At 40.4% G+C, this 14397-nt stretch overlaps 1 protein-coding gene across 1 annotated transcript in view; it reads right to left on the reverse strand.

The window, feature by feature from the left end:
- Window positions 1-14397, reverse strand: part of Tiam1 (TIAM Rac1 associated GEF 1) — a 347016-nt gene that overhangs the window by 251408 nt on the left and 81211 nt on the right. Inside the window, exon 2 of the mRNA XM_042687299.1 lies at window positions 13582-13633. The gene's annotated coding sequence lies outside the window, so the exon portion shown is untranslated. The remainder of the gene's footprint in view (window positions 1-13581; window positions 13634-14397) is intronic.

Consider the following 14397-nt stretch of genomic DNA (forward strand, 5'->3'; position numbering starts at 1 on the left):
TTGATGCTTCAAGGGCAATTGCATTTTATAATTCATTCTGTTAGTCGGAAGGCGAGCTAGTGCTTATGAAAGTTTGGAAAATTCCTCAGAACATATGAAGAGGAGGCAGCAAATAAAAAAGCAATGATCCCCTGATGGCTGAAAAGAGACATTTTAATTATGCTTTAAGACGAAGGTGATAATTGACTTACATTCTGAAGCAACACAACTTAAAAGAGTACATACACAGACCAAATGTACTGATCAAAGAGTCAGGAATACACTACTCTATGTATTAGAATTTACCAGGTAACTGAAGCTTCACATCTCTAAATGTCTAGCCATTTTGTTTGCTTTGTTTTCTTAACTTCTATTTTAGATTATATATATATTTTTTTAACTTGGGGGGGACAGTCCTGGGGCTTGATTGAAATCAGGTCTTCATGCTCTGCTCTCACTCGGTATTTTCTGTTCAAGGCTCGCATTCTATCAACGTGAAGCACGCCTTCACTTCCATCTTTTGGGTGGTTAACTGGAGAGTCTCACAGATTTTTTCTGCCTGGGCTGGCCTTGAACCTGGGTCTTCAGATCTCCGACTCATGAGTAGCCAGGATGACAGGCATGATCCACTGGCACCAGGCTGGTTTCCCTACTTTCTAACAAGTTGTATAACCTCAGTGGTACTTTCACCTGCTGATGGTTCATGGCATCATCCCATCCTCCCACTCCTAAATGCAGAGGTGCCATATGGAAAGTCTCTCCAGAGAGAAGTCAAGACACCAGGACAGGGATGGCTGTTCTTCCCAGGTATATTCTGTGGTATTCCAGAGGAAAGTTTCCTCCAGAAATGGTCTCTGGCCTGGCCCAAAGAAAGCACACAATAAATAACTACTGAATTAACTACCTATGATCCTCAACTTGCAATGGAGCGACATCCTGACAAACTCATCATAAATTAGAAATATGTGAAATCTAAAATGCACTTAATATACCTAACCTATTGCCCAGCAGAGCTTAGCAACACAGCCCGCTGTGAAGACCAGGTGTTTCCTCCATGATTGTCGCCTGGCTGGCTGCTGGCTCAGCATCAAGTCAGAGGATTGAATTACATGTCGCTATGTAGGAAAGGAGTCAAATGCAAAATTCAAAGCATGGTTTCTACTGAATTCATACTGCCATCATAAAGTGAAAAGAACTGCTAACATCAGACCATTAAAGTCAGGACCATTTACTTGGCAAATATAGAATATTGCGTAAAAGACAGGAAAACCAGGGACAATGACTCACATCTGTAATCCCAGCTGCTCAGGAGGCAGAGACAGGGAGGATGACAATGCAAGGCCAGCACTGGCAAAATATTTAGAGACCCCACTTCACCTCTAAGGACCAGAGTCCCAATACATGAACATTTGTGAGGACAAGCAATAACCGCAGCATAGCAAACAAACTGCTGTTTCATTAGCTTTCAAGAGTAAGCTGGTAAGGAAAAGGGGGTTGGTATAATGAGAGGGGAGAGAGAGAGACCCATTTCTCTTGATCCCTAAGAATACTATGTAAACTCCCAAAATGTCATCAGAATGGTAAGATCCTATCAAAAGACCCCCAAAAGAAACTCTAGTGGTCCAGTCATTACCATATACAAGGTCCCTATTCTATCTGAGCATGTGGTACACCATAAAGATAGCTAAGAAATAGAGCTGATGTTACCCACATCCTAAAACACTGGCAGCCCTGAATGCTAACCCAGAAACCATAACCATCTGAGTCACATAATCTATGTGTAAAAGGAGAAGGGGCAGCTCTCTCTAAGAATCACTGGATGTGCAAGAATGTAATGGCAACTAAGATAGAACAAAACCCTGGATTACTTCTGCTTCTGATGGTCAACAGGTTTGATCACTGGCATTGTAACCTTGTAGCTATTGACTTCTCTCTACCTCAGTTTCCTTCATTGGATAAAATAGTACTCAAACCTCCTACAGTTGTAAGAATGAAGGAAAAAGAAAATCAGAAACCCTGGTGTCATGGCTCACATCTGTAATCCTGCTACTCAAGAGGCTAAGATCTGAGGATCCCAGTTCAAAGCCAGCCAGACAAACAAATCTGAGATTCCAATTAGCCAGCAAAATGCTGAAAATGGAAGTGTGGCTCAAGTGGTAGAGAACCAGCCTTGAGGGGAAAAAAAATAAGGAAAGTGTAAAGGCCAGAGTTCAAGCCACCATACGAAAGAAAGTCAGGGCAAGGAGGAAAAAACTGGAAAGGAAAATAAAACAAAAGGAGAAGGAAAAAAGAAAATAAAAGAAGCCAAATGCCAGCTAATACTGTTTGACATCAGAGTTGTAGTCAACCTAGAAAGCATCCAGCATGTTGTATCGTATTTTCCAGTATCTTAGCAATAAACAGTATTAAGAACTATAAAGCTCAAAAAAGAAATAAGAAAAGTTTCATTGAAAGGCTCTGCACACACCATCTAGTTTTTTTCCTTACAACTGCAATTTGCTCAAATCATTTCTTCTACAAGCTCAAACAGGTCTTCATAGTCCTTCATAGAATTATGGAAAGCAAATACAGTCATGATATAAATGCACACGTGTGAAAATGGGGCTCTGAAGGCTGAGGGGATAAATGGAGGAGGGAAAGGCCGATGGTAAGAGTGACACAGATCAAATCCATTATACACATAAATGCACATGTTCAGCTGGGTACTGGTGGCTCACGCCTGTAATCCTAGCTACTCAGGAGACTGAGATCTGAGGATCGCAGTTCAAAGCCAGCCCGAGCAGGAAAGTCTGTGAGACTCTTATCTCCAATAAAACACTTAGAAAACCGGACGTGGTATAGTGGCTCAACTGGTAGAGTGCCAGCCTTGAGCTGAAGAGCTGAGGGACAGCGTTCAGGCCCACAGTTCAAGCCCCATGACCAACAAAAATAATAAATAAATAAAATAAATGGACAGGCTGACTTGACTGAGCACAACTCTGAATATAGCAAAGGTAGGACAGAATTTGTAGTCAAAGAACAGTTTGGGAACCAGTGGATAAAAATTATTATGATAAAACATCAAGGGACTGAAGACTCTTGCTAAGTTAGCCTAATGGGATTCTTGCTAAAGATAATCTCTAGGTCAAAGGTGAAAGATAAGGAATGTCTTCAGACAGAGGGTAGAGGTTAGCATGGTAAGATTCTTTGTGAAGACTAAACTAAGTGGGCCAAAGAGAAGATAAGATCAAGGTCCAAGTCCAGGCCACCCCCCAAAAAAGGCTCCATAAAATAGTCATGGTATTAAATGGCATATGTAAAAAAAAAAAAACTACATAATGAGAGTAAGGATGGAAGGTGGAAAAATACGGGAGAGCAATGGAAGGGGTGAGAGCGATCAAAGTGCACTGTACTCACAACCTGACATATAGAATTGTAACCTCCTTGTACAATTACTTCATATCAAATAAAATAATGTTTTTAAAAGGACTGAGAGGAGCCAGACTCAAGTTTGATCAAGGAAAACATGTTTGTTAAAGACAGGACCCTAAAATTCTGCATTTTAACAATTTCCTTCAATTTAGGAAGGAAAATAATCTGAGAGTGGTGATATACTCTTCTACCAGGATATACAGACTTATACAGGTCTGGAAGAAATCGTCAGTGATTGGTTAGGTTTGCTCCAGTGTAGTAGTGAACGGATCAATACCAAGTTGGAACAATGTAAACAGAGAACATGCTGACCTGAAAAGTAGAAGCCATAGGCACTCCTCTCTCACCCCCCAGCTTTAAGTCTAAAAAACAAAGAGAAGGAAGGTTGGAAATGAACGGGTTAGGAAGAGCTCCGTGTGGGGCATGGCCAGGCCTATGCCCTTCCCCAGTGCTTTCTGTCAGTGGAAATAATTAAAAACCACCACAAAACAGACAAGAAACAAGGAACAGACATTTCAGGGCCAGCTCCCCAGGTATTTATAAAACAGTAAGAGAGAGACAATCTCTTCCCATATAACAATTGCTTTGTGCTACTCCACAGCCTAAAACACTTTTTACCACCTAGTACACAAGCCATTCTGCTATATATCCCCATGGTAGAATTTTAAACTATCATCAAAATAAAATCAAATTTTTAAAACAATAATCTTAAAAGGTATAGACTACCATCTACATCTATGGGCTCTGTATTGGCAATTCATCAATGCAGATAAAAGAAATACTTGGGGGGAGAGGGAAGCAATTATATCTGTCCTAAATGTGTACAAACTTTTTCTTGTCATATTTCCTAAGCAGTATAACATAACTATTTACATAGCAATGTGCATTATGTTAGCAGTTGTACACAATCTAGATGAGACTTTCTGTATATAAGAAGATATATATGGACTATACAAATACTAGGCCATTTGATACCAGAGATCTGAACACATGTAGATTTTGATATCCAAGATGGGTCTTGAAAGCAATCTTTACTGGGTACCAAAGGACAACTTTAAGCTCATAGAGGTACATGTTCACATCCTTCTGGTACATTTTTGCTCTGAGCCTCCCTTCCCTTCCCTGCAAATGTGCCAGAGAAAAAGCCCCACTGGACCATCAACGGCCACTTTCAATGCCATCAACATAAGCAATCACCACCCCCCACCGGAACAAACTCCCTAGATACCAGACTCCTGTGGTCCATCAGGTCTGAATATCTTTTAGCTTCTGAAATATCACTTCTGATGTTCAATAAGAATCAAAAGAATCCTATTTTATAGCTGTGGTTTCTATAATGAGTCCTGAACTATTGTGGCTTTCCAAGTTTTCATTCTCTAGGAGGCTCTGAGCATCCCAGGCCTTCTTGCAAATCCCCTAAAAAGTGGGGTTTGAAATTCATCGTGTGCAACATAAATCTGACTGGTTACATAATAGAAAACATCAGACAGAACTGGATCCCATTCAAGTCATTTAGAACATATTTCATAAAAGCTGGACCTCATGGGAGACAGACTCCCACAAGCCAAAAAGAAACTGAAGTAAAACCACAGTCTCACCAAACTGTTCATCCTCAGACCCTCCTCGGTCTCATACTAAAAGAGCCAAGAGGATAAAAACTGATGAGATTTCATTAAGTGAAAAATTTCATAAAAATCAATTCTAACCTCTGCAGCTCCCAGAAGCAAGACCAGTGTTTATATGAAGGGTGTTAAAGATAAGGTGTCCCATGGACATTACAATAGCAGCTAGCCAACAACTTCTAATACACTCTGAAGTGGAGACTGTAAAATTTAAAATCTGTTCAGGCTTTTCTGCTGTCGACAGTCTGATCAACCTGAATCCACACAAGAAAACAGCCATGATACAGCAGCTTCCTGATTCAAAACTAATCAATAAGTCTCGACTCAAAATCTCTACATATTCCTAGCCATGCACTGGTGGCTCACGCCTATAATCCTAGCCACTCGGCAGGCTGAGATCTGAGGACTACAGTTCAAAGCCAGCAGGGGCAGAAAAGTCTATGAGACGCAATATCTCCCATTAACCAGTGAAAAGCCAGAAGTAAAGGTGTGGCTCAAGAAGCACAGCGCCAGCTTTAAGTGAAAAAGCCAGAGGAGAGCACAAGGCTCTATGTTCAAGAAATATATATTTATGTAATATCTATAATAATATTTATATAATCTGATATATTACATGTATATATATATGCAACACATATATGCTGCTATACTATATATACCTTAATACTCATATGTCACATATATATACTTAATACTTATAAATACTTAGATATTGCATATATTGATAGCTATGTATATATATCACATATATCAGTATGCATACTGATATACTTACACATGTATACATATACATATATCAGTATATATGCAATAAGTCTATAATAAGTCTATAATTAAATGCAACCATTTGTTTGTAAATTAGCAACATTTTCTAAGAAATAAAAAAGTGCAAAGATAGCTACTGCATTTGCTACAGGCCATTTATCACAGGATCCTGGAGGCAATGTTTCTTTGGGAAGTCACCTCCATATGGGAGGTAATAGCCCATGCCCACACCTCCTGTGACAAAACACCTGTTAGTATGTTGAATTCTGACTTTGACCAAGGTGCTTAAACTACAAGGCCTCATGGTTGCTTTTCTATAAAAATGGAGAATCTGAACTTTTTTTATTAGTATTTATTACTCTGTTGGCTTGCACACTGCTGAGTGATATGACAAGCTTCACTGTTTATTGACAGAATCTAGCAAATGTTCTTTAAACATAGTTATTTTGTACTACTTTCCCCTGGTTTTGTTGAAAAGGGAACAATTCACCCTGAAGGATTCTTTTGTATGAAGTATAAATTCTGTGGGAAATAATCTGATATATCCAGGAGATTTTTGAGTCTCCCCTGGCCATTCTGAATGCCGTCTATTATAATAAAAAGAAGCTGGGTGGCAGTGGTTTATGCCTGTCGTCCTAGCTACTCAGGAGACTGAGATCTGAGGATCATGGTTTGAAGCTAGCCCTGGCAGGAAAATTGGTGAGACTCTCATCTCCATTAAACTACCATGAAGGTGAGCTGTGGCTCAAGTGGTAGCAGGGTGCTAGCAGGGATAGCACCCAGGCCTTGAGTTCAATCGCCAGGACTAGCGAGAGAGAGAGAGAGAGAGAGAGAGAGAGAGAGAGAGAGAGAGAGAGAGAGAGAGAGAGAGAGAGAGAAAGAGAGAGAGAGAGTGGGGGGGGGGGTGAGGGAGGGAGGGAAAGAGGAAGGGAGGGAGGGTGTCCTTTAGTGACCACATTAAACTCTGATTATGGTCACAAGTGCCGTCGCCCTCTGCTGCCCACATAACCAAAATCTCAGGCTTGGAAACTCCTGGATGCACCCAAAGATCTATTCAGCTTATAAGGTGACCTATTCCACTTTCTCTCATAAAAATTTAAAGGTGAATTTAAAATTACCATCCGTTACTGCCCTCTCTGACTCAGGAAAACAAATACAGTAGGGAGAAGAGGGGAGAGAAAAAAGAAACTGGGTTTTATTGCTTGTATTTTGGGTTTGGGTTTTAGGGAGGTTGGTTTTGTGGTTTTGTTTTTGTGACTATTTGTTGCTGTTTTAACTAACCTCACTAGTAGCTGAAATTTCTGTTGAAAAGAAAAAAAAGAAAAAGAAAAAAATAGAAGCAACTTGTGGCTACGCTTGATTGAAGACAAATACGAATGTTCTGGATTCTTTTGTTTGTTTGTTTTCAGCCTCCTGGCCTAGACACCCAGTCTAGAGGTACCAAACATGTTCCATCTGGGTCAGAAGCATGGCTCAATGCAGAACACTCACTAGAAAGAACAAAGCCTGAATTCAAGCCCCAGTTTTGTGTGTGTGAGTGTGAGTGTACATTTGTGCATACAAAGTGATTATATATAATTATATATTTATATAATATATAAACACATTATATAACATTATATATAATCGCTAATATAATTTCTTATATGTAATGAAAACATCCAGACATACATAATTTGTACGTCTTAAATTACTTGCTTTTCTGAGTAGCATCATGAAATCTTGCCATCCTACTATTCTACCTGGGTCATGAATCATCCCTCATCCAATGTATCCACCCTGTATATGCTACCCACCCAATGGTCACTTTCCATACTGCTGTGTTCTAGTGATTTTTATTTTACTTATTAAAGCACAAGAGTAGAGATGCTGGTAATTCTTATGTTCCAAGGAGAAGCCATAAAGTACTTCCTTTAAGTGAAAAGGTGAAAATCCTCCACTAGGCAAGAGGGGCGGGGGAAAGGCATGTACTAAAATCTTAACATATTGCTAAGCACACTGCAAAGATCTAAGGTAACTCATTGTTATTATCTTACTGTGCACAAATTATAAATTTAACTTAGGTATGCATGAGTAGGAAAAACTACAGGATAGGTTAAGGTTTGGTGCCATCAGTGATTTCATGCGGGATCGTGTGGGATCTTGAAACATGTCCCAGTGGATAGTAAGGGAGGACTATCCAATATGCCAGCGGGACCAATTCAGTCACCACAAGTGGGAAGAATGACAGATCCTGTGCCAAGTGACAGGCCCTTCACACCAGCGAGCGGACCACCCTAGGCTAGCCCACTGTTAATACAAAATGTTAGGGCTGTGCTGCATAGCCTCACAAACACTAACCACAGAAAAATTACAAATCTGGCAATAAAATTAGAGTTCAAAAAAACAATTTTATTCATTAAAAAAAAAGATCTACACACGCACACACACACACACACACACACACACACACACACACACAGTATAAAGACGTTAGCCAAGTGTGTACACTGCAAGTAATCCAATTCAAATGACCTTGAGAATTTCAACATGAAGAAGTGACACAGAATATGAAGCGCGGGGTCGTGTTGGGAGGCAATGGAAGGGCTGAGAGATGCCCAGGAAGGAAGACCCTCCTGTTTCAACTCCTTGGGAGCACAGTGATTCTCCCCTGGCCCATAGAGGGTCACAGCAGCCCAGAGCACAAAGGAGAAAGCCTAGGCTACCTTGGTGAGCACAAGCTTTCTCAGGCTCCTCTTCCCACATCCACAGGGAAAGGGATTCTACCAAGGAAATCAGGAAGTATCAACAAGGCTTAAGGGGCTGGGAAGGTGGCTCAGTGATAGAGTGCTTGTCTTGCATGCATGAGGCCCTGGGTTCCATTCCTTAGCAATACAAAAGCAGAAAAAGCTGCAAGTGGTGGTAGAGCACTAGCCTTGAGCTGAAGAGCTGAGGGACAGTGCCCAGGCCTAGAGTTCAGGCCCCATGACTGACCAAAAATAAAAAATAAAAATAGTTTCCTCAATAAGGCTTGGAGGACTGTCATAAAGATAAAGGTTGGCTAGTTTCCCCTACTGTTCCCTTTCTGTGATGCTGGAGTTTGAACTCAGGGCCTCCCACTCGCTCGACTTGCTTGTTCTGCTGGTGCTCCACCACCTGAGCCACACCTCCAGTCTGGTTAATTGGAGGGGAGGAGAAGAGGTGAAGTCTTACAGACTTTTCTACCCCAGATGACTACAAACTGCAATCTCAGCCTACTGAGTAGTTAGGATTACAGGCGTGAAACACAGCCACTGAGGAGTTGTTGTTGTTGTTGTTGTTTTAATGCAAAAAAATAGCTCATGATTTGTTGAAGTTGATCGGTTTTCCATTTTTAAAAACTTTTATTATGGAAATACTTTTGTTTTCTAAGAGATTTGCTCCAAAGCATACTCTGAATTCCCAGTTCTCCTACCTCTACCTCCCAAGTGCTGGTATGACAAGCATTCATCACATTTAGCCTTACGGAAACACTTTCTTCTGAGAACAGCTGGATTATGTTCACAATCCAGCTTCAACTGTCCAATCTTGCTTAACTACACTCACTACACTCTCACGTTCATTTCCAAGAAAATCTCAAGCATCATATTCTCACCCATAAAGGTGTCAATAGACAATTCTAGAAGAGAAGGATCTTTTATCTCAATATAATCCTATACTACCTTTTATAGGCCCAGCCCCCTACCATCCCCAGTATCACGACTGTGTTTTTAAGTGTTACCAATTCTGACGACCTCACTCCCTTCTAGATTTTTTTTTTTTTTTTTTGCCTCCTCAAGCCAGGATCCAAACAAAATCCAATATCACACTTGGTTGATTTGATTTTCATTACCCGTACCCAGACACCCTTCTACCCAGTTCCCCTTGAAAGTTTCCTCCTTCTAGGTCAAATGTTTGTGCAGATGAAGGCATTCCACTTTCCCTCTTTTCTTTTCTCTGATTCTCTTTGTCTCTTCCCTAATCACCTTTTTTGTTAAATTGTTATTGCAGAGTTGATATACAGAGAGGTTACAGTTACATGAATCAGGTAATAAGTAATGAGTACAATTCTTTTTGAACCAAGTCTCCCCTTCCCTCATTCGCTCCCAGTTTTTCCCTCCTGTTCCCCCCCCCCCCAGCATATCCAGTTCATTTTCCACGTGGTGTCCAGTAAGCATCTTTTTAAGAAACTTTTTGTTAGTAGATCTTCAATGATACCAAAATAATGGCTCTTTTGGTTCAAACTCCTATGGACAGTCAAAGGGGAAGGCTGCTGAACTGTAATTACATCCCCAACCATTACAAAACAAAACAAAACATAACAGAAAATACTCCAAAACAGCCATTGTTCTACTATTCAGCATGACTGAGTAAATTGGTTTTAGACTATAGCTCCCTCATCTCTAACAAGATCAAGATAGCATTCATCAGTAAATAGAACTCACCTAATTGGCTATTTATTGCTTTCCCAAAGGTGTCTCCAAACCAGGAATTGGTACTTCAGGGGAACTGGTAATTCAAATCTATAATCCTAGTTGCTCAAAAGGTAGAGATCAGAGGATTATAATTTGAAGCCAACCCAGGTCAAAATTCTGCAAGACTCTTCTATCCTATTAACTAGCCAAAAGCCAAAGAGGAGTTGTGGCTCAAGTGGTAGAGTACCAGTCTTGAGCTAAAAAAACTTCCATAACTCTTTACCCATTTATAAAGAAATCAAGACAGGTAGCAAAGACACAGAGTGTGCGCACAATTTAGAAGTGCCTCCCTAGGAATTCAAACATTACCAGGTCCTAAAAGTCTCTTCTCCACCCAAACTTCAACTTCACACTTCAAAGATTAATTATACATTACGATACCAATTATATCCAAATGCATTATGAAACAGAATCTTTGCTAAGTAATGTCACCATTTTTTATTCTTCTACCATTTTTAATAATTACACCCTGGGTTTTTTATTGTATTAAGAAGCAACTAAGAAAAAACACCCTTAAATCCATTTCTTTTTTTTTTAAACATAAAGAAATTCACATCATCCCTAATTATGTACTATATAATATAATGGGGTGGAAATGGCTTAGAATTAGCTCAGTCATTTTTAGGAGAAAAATGCAACCCACTTTTTTTTAATCCTCAGCATAAAACATTAAAAGGGTGTTGGTGAGTGTTGGTGGCTCATACTTATAATTCTAGTTACTAAGGAGACTGAGATCTGAGGATTAAGGCTCAAAGCCAGCCTGGGTAGGAAAGTCGATGAGATTCTTACCTCCAATAAACTACCAAAAAGCCAGAAATGGAGTTATTTCTCAAGTGGTAAGGGACAGTGCATAGGCCCTGATTTCAAGCCCTAGTACTGGCAAAAAGGAATGAAACACATGATCAATAAGCACCTGATTGGTAAATTAACCTCCTTCATACTGATGGACCCCGGAGTGTTTTAGGTAATTCTTTTTTATTCCCCTGTCTCTTAGGTTCCCCCCCCCCCCCATATACTTTATCCTACTCTACCATCATCTGCTTATGATTACAGGCTAGCAATGGTAATCCTAGCTACTCAAGGCAGGAGGTTCTAGAGACAAGGCCAGCCCAGGCAACATTAGTCATAGAATACAATGCACTCTGCTTCCATCAGAAAGAATGACACTGCCCCATTCATAAGGAAATGAGAAAGACTTGGGAAAAAAATCATACTAAGTGAAGTAAATCAGACCCAAAGAAATATAGGTTCCATGGTTTGCTTCATTTGTAATAACTAGAATATGTCTAGGATAGTTCTAGCAGAGGATCACAATAGCTCAATAGTTATGTACATATGACCATATAAAATGATGCTATGGAAATGAGAAGTCTTGTGTTTTGGGGGTTTTTTTAGTGTACTGTTTGCAGTTACTTCTTTTTTCGTTCATTTTTTATCCTGTTATCATTGTTTTTTATTTCGCTACCCTTAATCTTGTATATAAATTTATCTGATTTGGGGGCAGGAAGGGGAATCACAGAAATGGTGACACAAAGGTCAAAGGGTGAACCAATGCAGCAGCAATACTCACAAGACACTACGTTGAAAATTAACTTTACAACTTGGGGGTAGGGGGGGAGTCATGAGAGAAGAAAAGCAGGAGAAAATGAGGAAGGAGGTAATACTGTCCAACAAGAAATGTACTCATTTCCTTACTTATGTAACTATAACCCCTCTGCACATCACCTTTACAATAAAATAAAGATATATTGATATACGTTTAGATTTCTAATTAATATATACTTTAAGGAGCTTTTTTTTTTTTTATCACTGAGGGTTTTGTTGTTTTTGTTTTTTTTTTGGTCAGTCGTGGAGCTTGAACTCTGGGCCTGAGAACTGTCTCTCAGCTCTTCAGCTCAAGGCTAACATTCTACCACTTAAGCTATAGCACCACTTCCGGTTTTCTGGTGGTTTATTGGAGATAAGAGTTTCACGGACTTTCCTGCCGGGACTGGCTTTGAACCATGATCCTCAGATCTCAGCCTCCTGTGTAGTTAGGATTACAGATGTGAGTTTCTACCAAATCTTCACTCCAATGTCAAACATATTAAGAATCCAAAGGTGAACCTGAATCTGGTCAAGTCTTTATGAGAAACCTGGAGACAAGGAAACACGTTAAAGGTCCACCCAAGGAGGTAAGATGTACACTGTGGGAATCAGAGTATAGCTCCAACTTCCTGACCAAATGCACTGGGAGAAGGGGAAGAAGAAGATGGAACCAGAACAGGAAACGTGACTCAAAACAAAGCAGTCAAGTGTGGATGTTGTTTTCTTTCAGAGTAGTTTTCTTCAAATGGGTTTTATTCTGAGAACTTCACACATGCACATAGTGTACATAATCATACTGGATGCTGTAGAGATCCTTTGATTGCCCTGAGGGGAGGAGGTTTTGGTGCCAGTCCTAGGGCTGGCTCTTTCTGCTCAAGACTGGTGGTCTACCACTTGAGCCACACCTCCACTTAGAGCTTTTGGTGTTTAAGTCTCATGGATTTTCTTGCCTGGGCTAGCTTTGAACTGTAATCCTCAGATCTCAGCCTCCTAAGTAGCTGGAATTACAGATATGAGCCACTGGTGCCTGGTTTTGTCCTGGGAAATTTTTAAGCAATTGTGAAAACACAGTTATGAGACAATCAGGGAAATCTGAACACAAACATCCAGTGACAGTAACGAGAAAATTCTTATTTATTTCATGTGGTAATAACATTGTGCTGATGTATAATAAGAACCCTAATCTTTTTAGATTCCTACTGAAATATTGACAGATGTCGGGTGTGTGTGTGTGTGTGTGTGTGTGTGTGTGTGTGTGTGTGTGTGTGTGTGTGTGTGTGTACACGTGTGTACAGTACTGGGGTTTGAACTCAGGGCTTCATACTTACTTGGCTTATTTGCTCAGTTGGTATTCTACCATGTGAGTCATACTTCCAGCCCAGCTTTTTGCTGGTTAATTGCAAATGGGTTCTCAAAGACTTTTCTTTCTGGGCTGCCTTAAACTGTAATCCTCTGGATCTAAACACCTGAGTAACTAGGATCACAGGTGTGAGTCACTGGTGCAAAGCTCACCTTCCTCTTTTTCCAGGTATACATACAAATGGGTACAGATGTTTAAATCCTGTTGAAGTCACTAATTTCCAAATATAGCCACAAATGGTGCAACATGGAAGGACCACAGTGAGAAATAATAAACACCAGGCACAGATTTGCAAATATGTGATATACAAGTAAATCTGAAAATTAATTTATCCATTTATCCACCATATCCTTAGAAAGACAGATTCAGGAGACTGCCTACTTACCATGTAGAGATCAAGCTTCAGACAATGTCAACATCAGAATACAGCCATCCACCTAGAAATGTAAAAACAAAAGGACTTTTAGGGTGACAATCAGCTTTGGCAAAGAGAACATCATTTACAAAAGGGAATCAGAGTAGGCATTTATAAAACTATCTGGGGGAGAGAACTGTGAGCAGAGAAAAGAAACCATCCTAGAACAGGACAAGAGCAAAGTAATCCTGGCAGAGAGTAATCATGAACAGAGAGGACACCCAGCACCCTCCCAAGCACGTCACCCTCCAGCAACTCTCCCCAAGTCAGCAACACAGGTCCCCTACCAGGTTCAGGATGCTATGCAAAACTAAATCAATAAAATGAATAAGAAGAGGCCAAGCATGGTCGCATTGTCTGTAATCCCAGCTGCTCAGGAGGCTGAAACCAAGGATAGCTCATACCTAGAAGCCCAGGGCTAAGCTAAGTAACATAGTGAGATCTGATCTTTCTCTCTCTCCTCTCTCTCTCCTCTCTCTCTCTCTCTGGCAAGAAGACAAATATAGATACTATTTAAATTTTAGGATGGTTAACTTTCTTCTTCATTTGTGTGTGTGTGTGTGAGAGAGAGAGAGAGAGAAAGAGAGAGAGAGAGAGCGCAAGCACCCATGTGCTGGTCCTGGGGCTTCAAACTCAGGGCCTGGGTGCTGTCCCTGAGCTTCTTTGTGCTCAAGGTTAGCACTCTTAACACTTGAGCCACAGTGCTGCTTCTCGGACTTTCCTGCCTACAACTGGCTTAGAACTGCAGTCCTCAGATCTCGGCTTCCTGATTAGCTAGGATTACAA

Source organism: Dipodomys spectabilis, unplaced genomic scaffold (genome assembly GCF_019054845.1).
Source record: "Dipodomys spectabilis isolate Male_0828 unplaced genomic scaffold, ASM1905484v1 ptg000107l, whole genome shotgun sequence".
NCBI classification, from domain to species: Eukaryota; Metazoa; Chordata; class Mammalia; order Rodentia; family Heteromyidae; genus Dipodomys; species Dipodomys spectabilis.